This window comes from Triticum dicoccoides, chromosome 5B, assembly GCF_002162155.2.
Source record: "Triticum dicoccoides isolate Atlit2015 ecotype Zavitan chromosome 5B, WEW_v2.0, whole genome shotgun sequence".
NCBI lineage: Eukaryota > Viridiplantae > Streptophyta > Magnoliopsida > Poales > Poaceae > Triticum > Triticum dicoccoides.
In genome coordinates this window covers 213,297,878-213,312,743 of record NC_041389.1, presented here as the reverse complement: position 1 = coordinate 213,312,743, position 14,866 = coordinate 213,297,878, and positions in this window count along the sequence as shown.

The window sequence follows — 14,866 nt, the reverse complement described above, 5'->3', positions numbered from 1 at the left end:
AAACTCAATTAACGTATAAAAAGGCCAAACGAACCCGGAATAATTCCAAAATTTAACAGGGCACTCATATAGTTCTATGTTGTCTCTGTAAAGAAAATTAGGGGGGATGTAGCATATATCATTTCGCACACAAAGGTGACACGTTCCCTCCCGGAACCACGAGGCTTGTTGAGAGAATCTCCGGTTTTGCAAGAAGCTTATACCAAAACTTGTCCCAATTCAGCCAAAAATTATACATATGAAAACATGGTTGAGATTATCCCGAACATCTCGCTACCTAGACCAATGTACTATGATTTGAATTCAACATAAAATGGATACAGTTAATTGAATTGGAGATCGTATGGTACATGTAGTTCATAGTGAAATATGATTACTGCTATATGCATGTTTTCTGGTATCAAGATAATATTTAAATGATTGTATAACTTGACAACAATCATATTCAAATAAGGAAAATTGATTAAATTTAGTTCATATGGTAGAAGACAATATATATGTTCACGGGGTGGATTAAAATGTTCATATATTAGGGAAGATCAAAATGTACGACTACATCAATTATAAACTGCAAGGTCACCTAACGATATATTTGAATTCAACATAACGTGGATTCAAAAATTGAAATTCGAGATCCTGGCATTTGTAATCATATAAAAAGGGACATTACTCTTTCTTTTGGTGGGAATTGATTTGTTTCTTGTTGTTGTTGTGGGAAGTGCAAATCAATTTGGTACTGTACAGGGTAATCTTGTTCTCCCGATTTTTTTTACATTTTTCTTGTAGTTTTTTCAATTGCATTTACAGCAATATAATAAAAGGGGACATGACTCTCTTGTGTCTTGTATGAATTATTTGTTGGTACACGTTAAGTTTGTTCTGCCGAACAAGAAATCCGCACCTTGTTATCCCAAAGTTTTCAAGCTCTAGTATCTTTTGTCTCACCTGCTTTGAAACGCCTACCTCTTCAACCCACGTCGCGCCTTGTTATCCTGGAATTTCGACGCGAGCGAAAACTCCCTCCTCATCCGAAATCGGTCCCGTATCCCAGACATGTGAAATCCCCCCCGGAAATGAAGCTCGATGTCGCGGTGTCAAAACCGGTGGGGGTACGCTGGTAACTTACCCTACATTTCAGACAAGCGCGTCCCTAAGCCATGGCTCCCCCTCCCTTCCCCTTCGCTCCCCCCATTCGTACACCGAGGCCGCCAAAACCCACGAAACCCCACGCTCCTCCGTCGTCCTCCCGACCGCCGCCCAGCCGGAGACTCTTCCCCGACTACGTCGTCCGCCGCAACAGCTCGCCGTCCCTCATTCACCACACTGGATGAGGATCCATCGTCGATCTCATCGTCTCGCCGGATCAGCCACCCCGTCCTCCACCTCCAAGGAGCTTCCCCGACGTTTGCCTCGTCTATCGCGCCACCTACAACCCCACAGCGCCGTCTTGACCTGCCCCACCGGAACCGCATCACCCTCACCAATTCCTCCGATGAAGCCGAGTCCAACTCAGCGACACCAAGGAGGTTCTGCACTCACCACTGCATTTTATCTTTTATTCGATCTCACGGGGCTGTCGGTGCTCGATACCGAGCAGCCATGGCGGGTCTCCATTGACGATGCCATCGTCGACCACTTCATCCACGGCGTCTCTCCCCCATGTTGTTGCTTCCTCGGCAGCGACTTCCATACCGACACTAGCTGCAGCTGCTCCGGCTCTCGCTCGCGTTGTGGCTCTGTTCTTGCTGTCGGTCGCGCTGCTGCACAGCTCTTGCTTTAGTTCGTGCTACTGCTCTTCTATTTCTGTCGGTCGCGCTGCTGCTCCACTCTTGCTCTAGTTCATGTTGTTGCTCTCCTCTTGCTCTCGCTCGCGCTGCTGCTGCTGCTGCACGACCTCCGGCAGCTACAAGGGTTGCTGCTTGAGCACTCGCGCGCGGTGCTACTACATAACTTGCTCCCTGGTAGTGCGTTCCCTGCTCGAGCGTCTGCTGCTTTAGAACTCGCTCGCGGTGCTACTGCATGACTTGCTCCCTACTAGTGTGTTCCCTGCTCAAGCGTCTGCTGATTTAGATCACTGCTTCTCTACTACTAGTGCTCAAATTCCCTAAACATCTATTGCAATGCTCTGCTACTAGTTCAATCAGTTTTGATAGTAAATTTCAGTTTCGACTATAAAGTTCAGTTTCTTTAGTTAATTCCAGAGTGAACAGTACTTACAACATCTGTCAGAGCGGCCGTGGCGCGGCTGATGCGTTTTACATCTAGCACTTTTTGGTGATGTATTTTACATCATCTATTGCAGATGATATTAGAGTCCCACTTCAGATTAACATTATCTGTATTGTCCTGCTTCAGGCTCGCCGCCGTACACCTCACCGGAGCTGCTCCAACGACGGAACCATCCATCACAGCGGAGCAGTAACCTCAGCGCCGTTTCCAGAGGCCTCAGTTCTTCTTGCCCGACTCCGACAGCCACACCTGCATCACCATCCTCCACGTCCAACCCAATGATGCTGAGGTCCACAAGGCTATGCCAAAGAGGTTGTACACTCGTCGCATCACTTTGTTACTCTGCATTCATGTCGATCCCTTAGGGATCCTTTGCTATGGAACTACTATGGTACTACTATTCGTGCATTTGGTTAGAAGGAGTGGAGCAAAGCAAAACTGGAGGATTTTTTTCCTTTGGTGTCTCCTTCAAAGAAAAAACGTAGGAATTTTAATATTCATTTGGACGTCCTTTTCAAATTAATATGCATGAAGAACAGAACTAATTGTGTTACTGGCATAATAAGATTCTTATTTTTTTCATTTTCACGTGGTTTGACTTTAATTTGACCATGTTTCTCCATTCCCGTGTTCTTCCAATTCATGTGAACCAAACAGCCTGGTTGACTGAAATCCTATGTTTCCAAATGCTATGCTTTGCACGTGCATTCCTATCCTATTCCTGTGTTTTTCTTGTCCCTGGGTTTATAGATTCCTCCAATTCTATGGAGCCCTTACAGATTTACTTCATTTTCAGATAGGCGTTAAAGAAAACTCTGTGTGTTATGTTCTGCTCCTGCCGTGTCGTCATCCACCCCACATGAGGTGCACCATCGACAGAAGCGTTCTCTTAAGCAGAGATTCCCCCTGCAGACTTTCTTTCGCCACATCAGATCATCTTCCCCGTCGCCGGTAGCCACGCCAACTGCATTACCATCATCGACGGAGCAGATGAACCTGAGGACTACAGAGTTCCGAAAGAGAGGTCGCAGTCTTTCATGTTTGCTTATGTTATACATCGGTTATTATTACCTGCTACTTTATCGTCCAAACTTGAGTTTTAAAATGCCCGTGGATCACATATCGAGGCAACAACGAATAGTATATGTCTACTATTTTGTTCATCTGGGGTCTTCTATGTGGTTCATGTTGGGTGGGCAACAAACAATAGATGATCCATTGTCTATCTTTTTAAACTGAAGCTATAATCTACCAGCTATCATTAGTTTTGGATCCATCCACTCGTTTGCTACCATCAGTCTTGATTTTTGCATGCAACGCTTAGGCCTTACAAAATCTAACTATTTTTTTATTATGCATGTCAGATATTGTACACAATCTTACTGAACATGTAGAGAAAAAGAGAAGACCGTCGCATGGGAATATAATGACATGCAGACGCCGCTCCATGGTGGGCGAAGTGGGACCCCCTCCCGCCATTCCAGATTGTATTCCATAGGAAGAAACTATTCAGATGGGGATTCAGAGGAGCCAACCACTCATGTTTACCACCTGAGGTGTTTGCTCTAACCTAGCATGCTAATGTTGGTCATATCATGCATATGGCGCCTCGCATTGCTTACATTATACATCTTATATGTCATAATCTTAGTTTAGATTTGCTTTGTGTGAATGTTACTTGTTTGGTTTCTATATCATACTCCTACCGTTCCTAAATATTTGTCTGTTTAGAGATTTCAACAAGTGACTACATACGGAGCAAAATGAGTGAATCTACACTCTAAAATATGTCTATATACCTTCGTATGTGGTAGTCCATTCGAAATCTGTAAAAAGTCAATATTTGCGAAAGGAGGGAGTATATGGTAATTATGCAATGCCATCTTCTTTAGCCAGGCATCATGTAAGTGAATCATGCAATGCCATCCTGTTTAGCCAGTCATCGTATATGTGAATTGTATCGTGCCATATTTTTTTTCATAATGTATTCCATTTGTCAACAATGTTTATACATTCATCTACTCTTCCTGTGCATCAGCCATTTGAGTCGTCCATGGGAAAATCTGGAGTGAAAACAAGGTCTTCTGAGCAGTCAGTGCTACCTGTCGTTGCAGATTTCTTGCTGGTTATAGATAGCTCCTTAGAGAAGGATTCAGAGATATATTACTAGTCGTATCCCCCCCCCCCCCGAGGTGCATGCTCTAACTTGGCAGGGTTATATTGCTCATATCATTTATATGGTGTCTTGCATTGCCATGCCATCTGCTTAGATTAGACATGCTTTGTGTGAATGCCTCATGTTTGCTTTCTATATCAGATATGTCAATTATGCAATGCCATATTTTTTAGCCAGTTATCATATATGTGAATTATGCACCGCCATGTAGCCAGGCATCATATATGTGAATTATCTCATGCCATCTTGTCGGTGTACAAAAGTAGGGGCTCTGCTTTTGACCCCTTTACTTGTGCACGGGCAGTCAGAGCCTCCCGCCACAGCCACGCACAGACACGGCAGGAAAGGGAATTTGGAGAGAAGCCGAAGCCACGAGACAAACGAAGAAACAACAAGGACCAAGGCCACAAAGATCAGATAGGCGTAGCAGGTTCCCCCGGCAAGGACCCTTGCCGGAGCAGCCTCAGCAGCCCCAGCAAGACCCTTGCCGGGGCAGCTCGCCCGCGCCAGCCAAAGTGAGCCACCCTTGAGCCAACCAACTCTTAACAAACGCGTTGGGACAAGGCTCGGGAGGCACCTCTGTGGTGGCATGCAGATCATCGTGAAGACAAAGAATAGATGAGATCAGATGAGGATAGGAAGGCAACCATCATCACCGAAGAAACCCACGAGACCCCCGGCAAGATCCCTGCCGCGGAAGCCAGCGCGCCATGGAAAGACCCTTGCCAGGCCACCCAACAAGGCCCTCGCCAAGCGCACCAGCAAGGCCACTGCCAGGCCCGCGCCGACCAAATCTCCACCGCCGTTCGCATGCAGCTGCCGACCCAACCAGCTGGGCAGGCACCTGCGTGGCAACATGCAATCCTTCATGGAGGCTCCACCACCGCGCCACCTCAGCTACCTGCCTGCCTACATGGCACCACATGCATCATCGGCCAGGGCGCCTGTCGAAGCGAGGGGGAGCGGCGACAGACGGGACGGGCCTCGCCCCGTTCCCGATAAAGCGAAGGGACACCTAAGCCTTGCATTAAATGCGTCTTGTCCTGTAATACTAGCGATAACCTCGCAATACTGTAGCACTTTCCACCTCCTGTGTGCCACTGTGGCAGCCCCTTCCGCCTACAAAAGGAGGCCCATGGCACACAGAGAAAGGATTCGGCTCTTTGATATCTGGCAGCACCTAGAACTAGTTCAGGAGCTCAAGAACACTAATACATCCACCAAAGCAGGATCGTAGGGTTTTACGCATCTTTGCGGCCCGAACCTGGTAAATCCCTCCGTGTCGTCTGCTAGTCCTACTCTCCTCACGATCCCCGCGCCCCGCAACCGTAGAAGGGATTCCTGTGATCCCATAGGTGTCGTTTCCCACCGACATCTTTGGCGCACCAGGTAGGGGCGCAATCGTGAGGACCTGGCCTAGCAGTTGGCCTGGCTGTTCCTCATCACCACGACTCCGGCCAAGAAGGCGGTGCTGCCCACGGTGCGAAGGATGCCGAAGTGGCAACAAGAGAGCTAAGTCATGCTGAATTTTAAGCTTCTCTCCTTAAATATAAAGTTATTATCATCGACGGTTCGGCCTATGCATGGGAAGCCTGAACGCAGAGGGGCCCTCTTGCGATCGGCAACGCCCTCGTTCTGTTTCGAGTCCGCTCAACAGTCCAAGCGGCCGCGTCAAGAGCGGCAGGGTGGCCTTTCCCCATCGGCAACGCTCTCGGTTCTAACTCGAGTCCAGCTCGACAGACCGAGCGGCCGCGCCAAGGGCGGAAAGGTGATTTGCCTAGCAACAAGCACACCCGGTAGGTAAATGAGGATCCGTCCTCAGAGCGCCGCCCTGGGTTTACGTGCCGGCAAGCATACCCAGTTGACATGGGGTGGACATACAAAGGAAAATCAAACAGGAAAATAACCTGCATAGTTTCAGGGGCATCACAGAGTTATATTACACAAATTGCCACCGCAGTTCTAACAAAAGATAGCTTTGTCTTGGTCATGAACCTACAGCGGCGACGGAGAACGGGATGCCTAGTCCCGGCGCTGGCCCTCCACCCTCTTGATTTTGTCGATGCGGCTGAGGATGGGCTGGATACACTCATTGAGCGCCGCAGTATCGACACCCTTTGGCAAGCTCTTCAGCACAGCTCCAAAGTCGAGGTCTGGGTGCCAGTGCGCGATCTTGGTGAGCACCCTGGTCATGGTCCCCCGGCAGAGTTCCTCGGCCAGGGAGGCCGCTCGGTTGGAGTGAAGCCGCTTCAGCGCGCCGACAACCTTCTCGAAGTATATTGTCAGGTTGGCGTTGGGGCTCAGGCTCGCTTCGGGGGCATACACCATCTCCGGCATCCCCATATTGGCCAGCTGATCGGCGGCCGAGTTGGCAATGGTAGCAAGGCGCCCGAGCCAACGCTTCTCCCCGCCTTGTAGTCCTCGAGGTTGGCGGTCTCGTTCCTCAGCAGTTGCTTCTCCGTCTCTAGCTCCTTGGTCAGGAGCCCCTCCTAGGTCAAGGCCCCGGACAGCGTCTCCTCGAACTCTCCCAACTTTAGCTTGAGATCTTTGATGGAGGCGTTGGCCTCGGAGAGCTCTCCAGACTTGCTGATGATCTCGCCCTGCACCACCGTCAGAGCACCATTGAGCGTGTGCTTCTCCTGGGCCAACTTCAGAGCTTGCTCCTCCAGCTCCTTCACCTTGCCGGCATGGGCCTGAGCCAGGGCGTTGAGTGCCTCTTGATGCCTCCGCTCCAGCTCTTGGGTCCGCTACAGGACGAGCTTTTCCACCTCCTCATCCTTGCCACGGAGCATGGCGGCAAGCTTCTCCTCACGCTCGGTGAGGTCCACCTCCTGGGTCTTCAGGGCAGCCTCGTGCTGGGACCGGACGGCTTCGGCTTCATCATCCAACCTCTTCGCCGTCTCCTGGGCCTTCTCGATGTCGGCCAGCTTCAGGGCGAGCTCCACCTCACGGTTGGCCAGCTCACCCTGGGTGGCCTTCAGCTCGTCCTGAGCCTTGCGGAACCAGTCCTGCGCCTCGGCGACACGCCCCCCAAAGTCCTCCTCCATCTTCTCCACCACTGCCGTCCTGGACTTGGCCTTGTCCAGGCAAGCTAGCGCCCATGGCTTGGAGCAGTTGCTCCTCCTGGGAGCCGGCGCCACCAACGCCCGGCTCGTCAAGAACCTCGAGCCCGGCGGTGGCAAGCGCCTCCTCGTCGAACACCTCTCCCTCGAAGGGAGCCCTGGCGCTCGACGCTCCAAGAAGGTGGACGAAGAGGTCGTCGCTGACCCTAAGGTATCTACCAGAGCCCGAAGTAGCAGAGGAGGAGGGCAGGTCGCCAAACGCCCCCTCCTCGGCAGTGGCCTTTCCGGCTCCCTCGGCAGGCCCCTTGTCGGGCTCTTCGACGGGCACCTTGGCGGCATCCTCGGCGACGCCCCTGGCCCCCTCCTCGGCAGAAATCTTCTCCGCCTCTGCCGTGGCATCCGCGGTGACGTCCTTGATGGTGGCGTCGATGTCCTCTGGGGAGAGGCCTGGACGCCATGAAAGAGATAGGGCGGAGTCAAGATCGAAGGTCAATAAGCGAAGAGAAGAATACAAGTGGAAGTGGACAGCGAGTGGCCTACCTATGCCGGGACGACAGGCGGAAGCCCTTTCTCCGCCAAGGTCTGGCGTCGAGGCAAAGCCACCGGCACCTGCATTCTCCTCCCCCTCCTCCGTGTGCACGGCCTTGGTGCTCGGTGTCCTTACAGGGGACGCCCCTTGGGCGGTGTAGTCGATTGGGGCGTCACGATCGGAGAAGCCCCCTGTGGCTCCCCTTGGTGCTGCTCCTCTCCTGCATCCACGACGCGGTTAACACTGAAGCATCACGCATGACACATGTTGATCGAAGGTGGGTGGTGAACTCACACTGGGGGCTGGGCCGGGGGCTGCACTTTGGGCTGCTCGACACCACCAGCGTCGCTCGCCGAAACCCTGGCCCTCTTGATCCTCTAGGCTAGCGTCGCCACATCCCTGCAAGACGTAGACAGGTAAGCAACGCCGTCTAGGGGGAGTGCAAGGAATGAAGGAGAAAAGTAGAGGCTTACTCTTCATTCTCTTCCTCCTCCTCCTCTATTGCTTTCCTCTTCTGCTCCGAGCTGAGAGGCCCGAGCTCTCTCTCCGGGCTGAGAGGCCCGAAGTCAAACAAGTCACCCCCGATCCCTGCACCGATGTTTGCCAGTGAGGGGGGAGGCGATGGCGTCCGGGCGCACTTGGATGATGAAGAAGTAGGTGTCCTCTTCTTTGACACCACGGCCTTCGCCGTTTTCTTCATCGTCACCGCCCTCGTCTGGCGCACGGGCGCCTCCTAGGCCTGTCGCAACTGCACGGCCTGGTCGAGGCGGACCGGCTCGCCGAAGGTGGCCACCGCAGGACCCGCCTCTTTCCGGTGATCGGAGGATCGGCGGTTGCGGTCCTCTCCTCCTCGTCCTCCTCCTCCGATGACCCGTCGGTGACGTCCTCAATGAGGGGAGCCTCGGTGTCGGTGCTACTGGCCACCCCAGTGGCTGCAGCCCACCGGGCGAGCTCCCTCTCCTCCGCCTCTGCCGCGGCCTTGTCCACCAGTCCGCCGGCGCTGCCAGCCGCCTTGACGAGCTTTGCCTCCTCCTCGGCAAGCCTCACCTCCTCCACCCTGGCGGCAATATAATCCAGCTCCTCCGGAGAGGTGTCCTGGATGAGCCGCGGCTCGTCGGTGATGTATATCTTGTGCAGAGTGTCAAAGAACTGCACCATGAGCTCATCCGGCTTGACCCAGTTCGGGTCGAGGCCATGCGCGTTGAAGAGCGGCATCATGGCGATGATCTCGTTCCGGCGAGGGTTGTTGCTCAGCGGGACCAATCCCACCGGCAACTTGAAAACAGGCTCCTTGTCGACCTTGCTGGCCTTTGCAGCGGCCCTGGCAAGCTTGCCGGACCGTTCGACCTCGCCCATGTCGTCGACCTCGAGCTGAAAGATTCTCTGGCAAAGATGGGCGTGCCGCAGCACGATCAGGTTGTTGTCGAGGCCGAGGCGAAGCCTCATGATATCGGTGGCGTTAACAAAGAGCCAGGCCGGCCTCCCCTTGTCGTGCAGCGGGGCAATCCGGCGGAGGATGAAGTCCTTCCTAATCATCTCGTGGGTGAGCCCGGCCTGGGTGAGCCGGAGAATCCTGGTTGTGGCGATCGTGAGGTTTGCTTCATCGGCGTCGACGTCGCCCCAATCGCTGCCACGGACCGGCAGCTTCTAGCGAACCTCGCAGAATGCTGGCGGGTCCTTCTCCTCAATCCATCACCACCGGCCCCGCCATTCCTCCCACCTATCCTTTGTGGCGCCGTCCGGGTAGGGCCTGATAGAGGCGAGGGTGTCCCGATCTTTCGATGAGATGATAACTATCGATTTGGTGGAGACGACTTTGACGATCCGACTACAAACGTGGACGACGTTGCGCCTTTGCAATCGCTAAACCAACTCCGAGAGGTTATTGACCACGCTGGAGCACGATCAACCTGACCACGAAGGTCTATTCCTGCAAGCAATCGAAGAACGAGCATGAATATGATAAAGCAATCTGAATATTGCGAATATATATGAAGTATTGATAATGGTGGGGATCCGGAAGCGGTCTTGGTCTGGTCGTTGGACACAAACGAAGTACACGAAGTTGCAATGGCTAACTTTTAACTAAACAAATCCCAAGGAAAAAGCTACTAGATGGATCTACTTATATAGGAGCAAGGGGTGGCGGCCAAGGAGGTGGGAGGACGTCCCAAGGCAGCCTAAAACTAAATCTAGGTCGTACAAGGCCAATGGGCCCAAGTGGAGGTGATGTAACACCTTTGGACTTGTAGTTTGACTCGGATTCTGCTGCAGCATCAGATTGTTTCGTCCACAACTCAACGCTCCGGAGGAATTTGAAGGTGATTCCAATTGAGTTGGAAAGTGCACGAAATCTAGTTTCCAACAAAAAAAGAATCACCCAATTCGGAGTCCGTATGAAAAACTTGTGTGCGTTTTGAGTCAGGTATGTCTGTGCAGTCCGAATCTGAATCCAGAACATGAGAGACTTGGACTCTATCTTCTCTTGGGCCAAAAGTGACGTGAGAGAACTTTTTGGACAGCAAATAAACATCTCTTTCTTCCTTATCTTCATATGTGGATTGTACAAATGTCCCATACACCTGCAATTAGACAAAACACAAAAGTGTGTGAAGTATTTTTGTTCTGTATAACACAAATAGATTATTGAATAGTTTGCACAAGAAATCACCTGACAAATATGCATATATGCAATATTTTTGGTCATATCCAAGGTAGTCATGTCCTCATCATCCTCCCCTTCTTGAAAATAAAGCAGTCCTCGGCGTTGCTTAATCTGAAATGTGGCTAACAAAAGAGACAAGGTGTACATGTTGTATATGTATATGTCATCCATTTTTACTTCCCTTGATTTTTGCATATATGACACATGAATAGATGAGTAACTTGCATAGTTCATAAAATCTAAAGCCAAAAAATTAGCACAAGAAGTAGAAGGCATGAAAATATTGCAACTCAGTTTGCACATATAAGTGAAGCTCTTATTCATTTCAAAAGATTGACAATGTTCATCATTAAACCATCCCAACATTGGTGAATAAACCTTACTTGCATCGAATTTACATGCTACAACATGCTTAAATAAGCAAACATGCAATAAATCATTCAACACAGAATCATCACCAAGATTAGAGGTCATATCAAAATGATTAAACATTGGTTCTTTTGCATCAATAGTTAATTCAATGGTCGCACTCAAAATTGTTGGTATTTCAGTTGTTTGATCACATGGCAAAGTCAAATTATCAACGTAGTCCTCTAAAATAGGTGGTGTGATAGAGGCGGGGGTGTCCCGATCTTTCGATGAGATGATAACTATCGATTTGGTGGAGACGACTTTGACGATCCGACTACAAACGTGCACGACGTTGCGCCTTAGCAATCGCTAAACCAACTCCGAGAGGTTATTGACCACGCCGGAGCACAATCAACCTGACCACGAAGGTCTATTCCTGCAAGCAATCGAAGAACAAGCAAGAATATGATAAAAACAATCTGAATATTGCGAGTATATATGAAGTATTGATAAAGGTGGGGATCCGTAAGCAGTCTTGGTCTGGTCGTTGGACACAAACGAAGTACACGAAGTTGCAATGGCTAACTTTTAACTAAACAAATCCCAAGGAAAAGCTACTAGATGGATCTACTTATATAGGAGCAAGGGGTGGCGGCCAAGGAGGTGGGAGGACGTCCCAAGGCAGCCTAAAACTAAATCTAGGTCGTACAAGGCCAATGGGCCCAAGTGGAAGTGATGTAACACCTTTGGACTTGTAGTTTGACTCGGATTCTGCTGCAGCATCAGATTGTTTCGTCCACAACTCAACGCTCCGGACGAATTTGAAGGTGATTCCAATTGGGTTGGAAAGTGCACGAAATCTAGTTTCCAACAAAAAAAGAATCACCCAATTCGGAGTCCGTATGAAAAACTTGTGTGCGTTTTGATTCAGGTGTGTCTGTGTAGTCCGAATCTGAATCCAGAACGTGAGAGACTTGGACTCTATCTTCTCTTGGGCCAAAAGTGACGTGAGAGAACTTTTTGGACAGCAAATAAACATTTCTTTCTTCCTTATCTTCATATGTGGATTGTACAAATGTCCCATACACCTGCAATTAGACAAAACACAAAAGTGTGTGAAGTATTTTTGTTCTGGATAACATAAATAGATTATTGAATAGTTTGCACTAGAAATCACCTGACAAATATGCATATATGCAATATTTTTGGTCATATCCAAGGTAGTCATGTCCTCATTATCCTCCCCTTCTTGAAAATAAAGCCGTCCTCGGCGTTGCTTAATCTGAAATGTGGCTAACAAAAGAGACAAGGTGTACATATTGTATATGTATATGTCATCCATTTTTACTTCCCTTGATTTTTGCATATATGACACATGAATAGATGAGTAACTTGCATAGTTCATAAAATCTAAAGCCAAAAAAATAGCACAAGAAGTAGAAGGCATGAAAATATTGCAACTCAGTTTGCACATATAAGTGAAGCTCTTATTCATTTCAAAAGATTGACAATGTTCATCATTAAACCATCCCAACATTGGTGAATAAACCTTACTTGCATCAAATTTACATGCTACAACATGCTTAAATAAGCAAACATGCAATAAGTCATTCAACACAGAATCATCACCACGATTAGAGGTCATATCAAAATGATTAAACATTGGTTCTTTTGCATCAATAGTTAATTCAATGGGTGCACTCAAAATTGTGGGTATTTCAGTTTTTTGATCATATGGCAAAGTCAAATTATCAACGTAGTCCTCTAAAATAGGTGGTGTGATCAAAGTAGTGGGTAGCTCATCAGATGGTGCATTCAAATTGACAAGGCATTCATCATTCTCATGTAGAGATGGAAGATCAGTACCTTTGTCATTACCTCTTATGATCAACTCAGATGATGTAGCCACTCTCGGGGGCGATGTGTCACATGGTGAAGGTGATGTAGTCCTGACAACAACGGATGTGGTTGTCATAGTATGCCTAGTAGTTGAAGGAACAATCATATCAACTCTTGGAATGTGCACCGTGCGCTTGTTCTCCTCGTGGCCAACACGTCGTTTTATTTCCTGTTCAGCTTTGCAAGCAAGATGAAACAAATGGTCCATAGGATAACACTCTTCATGAATTAGTATATCTTGAATATCAAGGTTTAATCCTTCCCAAAATCTATCCATAAAATCATCTTCACTTTCTTCTAAAGAGGAATGCAACAAGGTAGTTTGTAAATCATCATAATATTTTGTTACAGTTTCACTACCTTGTTTTAAGTGTTGCAACTTCTTAATCATGTCACGAGTATAATAAGCAGGGACGAAAGTATGTCGCATGGCAAGTTTCAAATCATCCCAAGTAGTAGGTATATAATCAGGGTGTAACCGACAATATTCACTCCACCAAACCAAAGCATAACCAGTGAAAGAACCAACCGCAACCTTAACCTTTTTATGTTCATCAAAATTATGGGAAGCAAATATATTTTTTATGTCGAACTCCCATTCAATATATAAAGCAGGTTTAAAACGGCCATTAAATGGTGGTATAGATACATTAACCTGATCATGTGCATTTGGATGTTTGTGCACCTCTCGTGACGGTTGTGGTATTTGCAAAGGTGGTGGCACGTCTCCCGCGATCGACAAAGCCCATGAATTGACTCTGGAACCTGTCATGATTAGTAGAACAAGAAACAAAACCCAAAAATAATGTTCCTATAACTACTAGGATGTGGTGGTAAAACACTCACAGTAAAGCAAATATCAATGTCTTACAAGTTCTTACCATGCAGCAGGCGGTGATCGGCAACCAGTGGTGTCAAGTAACTCCGAATATTGAGTAAAGAGATTGCCAGGGGAGCGTACGTATACACGGTGTAGAAATATGTGGAGCTGGGTTGGCTATATATGGTAGCAAAAGATTAGCAATAATCAATTCAAAGATGCAATGTTGAATAAACGCTCAACGACGGTACTGTGCTGGTCCCAGGCTAGACCGGACTAGAGACGCGAGCCTAGAACACTAATGAGGTCACGGCATAGCACAACTAGCATCAATTGTCACAACCTAGCTAGTCATGCATTAGAGTGTTGCATCATGTTTATTCTTTCATCAGAAACTTGAAATGGGGATGACAGAACCCCCAGTCCCCTCTGAAACCAACTAGGGTTACTAAAATAATTTTTCAATGAACCTGAAATGCCCTTCTAAAATGCCCATCATTTTTGCCTTGGTTCAGAACCTCTGCCAAAAGTGGTGCACATTTTCCTAGGCCATCCTAGGGTTTTTGATTTAAATCATAGATATTTGAATTTGGGCATTTAAAATAATATAAAATATTTAAATGCTCAAATATCTCCAAACTAAAATGTTTCATGTTGGAAATAATCCAACTATGGGCCAGGAATAGTTTGGTGATTTTTGAAGTTGCCTAGGTATTTTTTTAAATTCAACAAAGTTGCAGATATATTAAATAAAAACAGAAACAGAAAAAAAGGGAAAAACTTCCCTGTGCGGCCCAGCCAGCTGGCCGGCCCAGCAAGCCAGCCCAGCCCACCACCGTCGTCGTCCTCCTGGCGCCAGTCGGCCAGGCGTGTGGCCGGCGCGCGCGCACGGCCGGAGCGCCACGCCACCAGCCCGTCTGCCTGCCTCCCCCCGCCAGCGCGATGCCGCGGCGCTTCTTCTCGGTGCCGCCCCGATCCCCTGGCCTTATCCCCCTCTCTCTCCCGTGCTGCTCTCTCTCTCTCTCTCTCTCTCTCTCTCACGGCCGAACACCACCGTCGCCGCCGTTCGCCATAGCCGCCGTCTCCGACCACCCCTCGCTCCCCCGACTAGCTCAGGAGCTCCGCCTCGACTCCC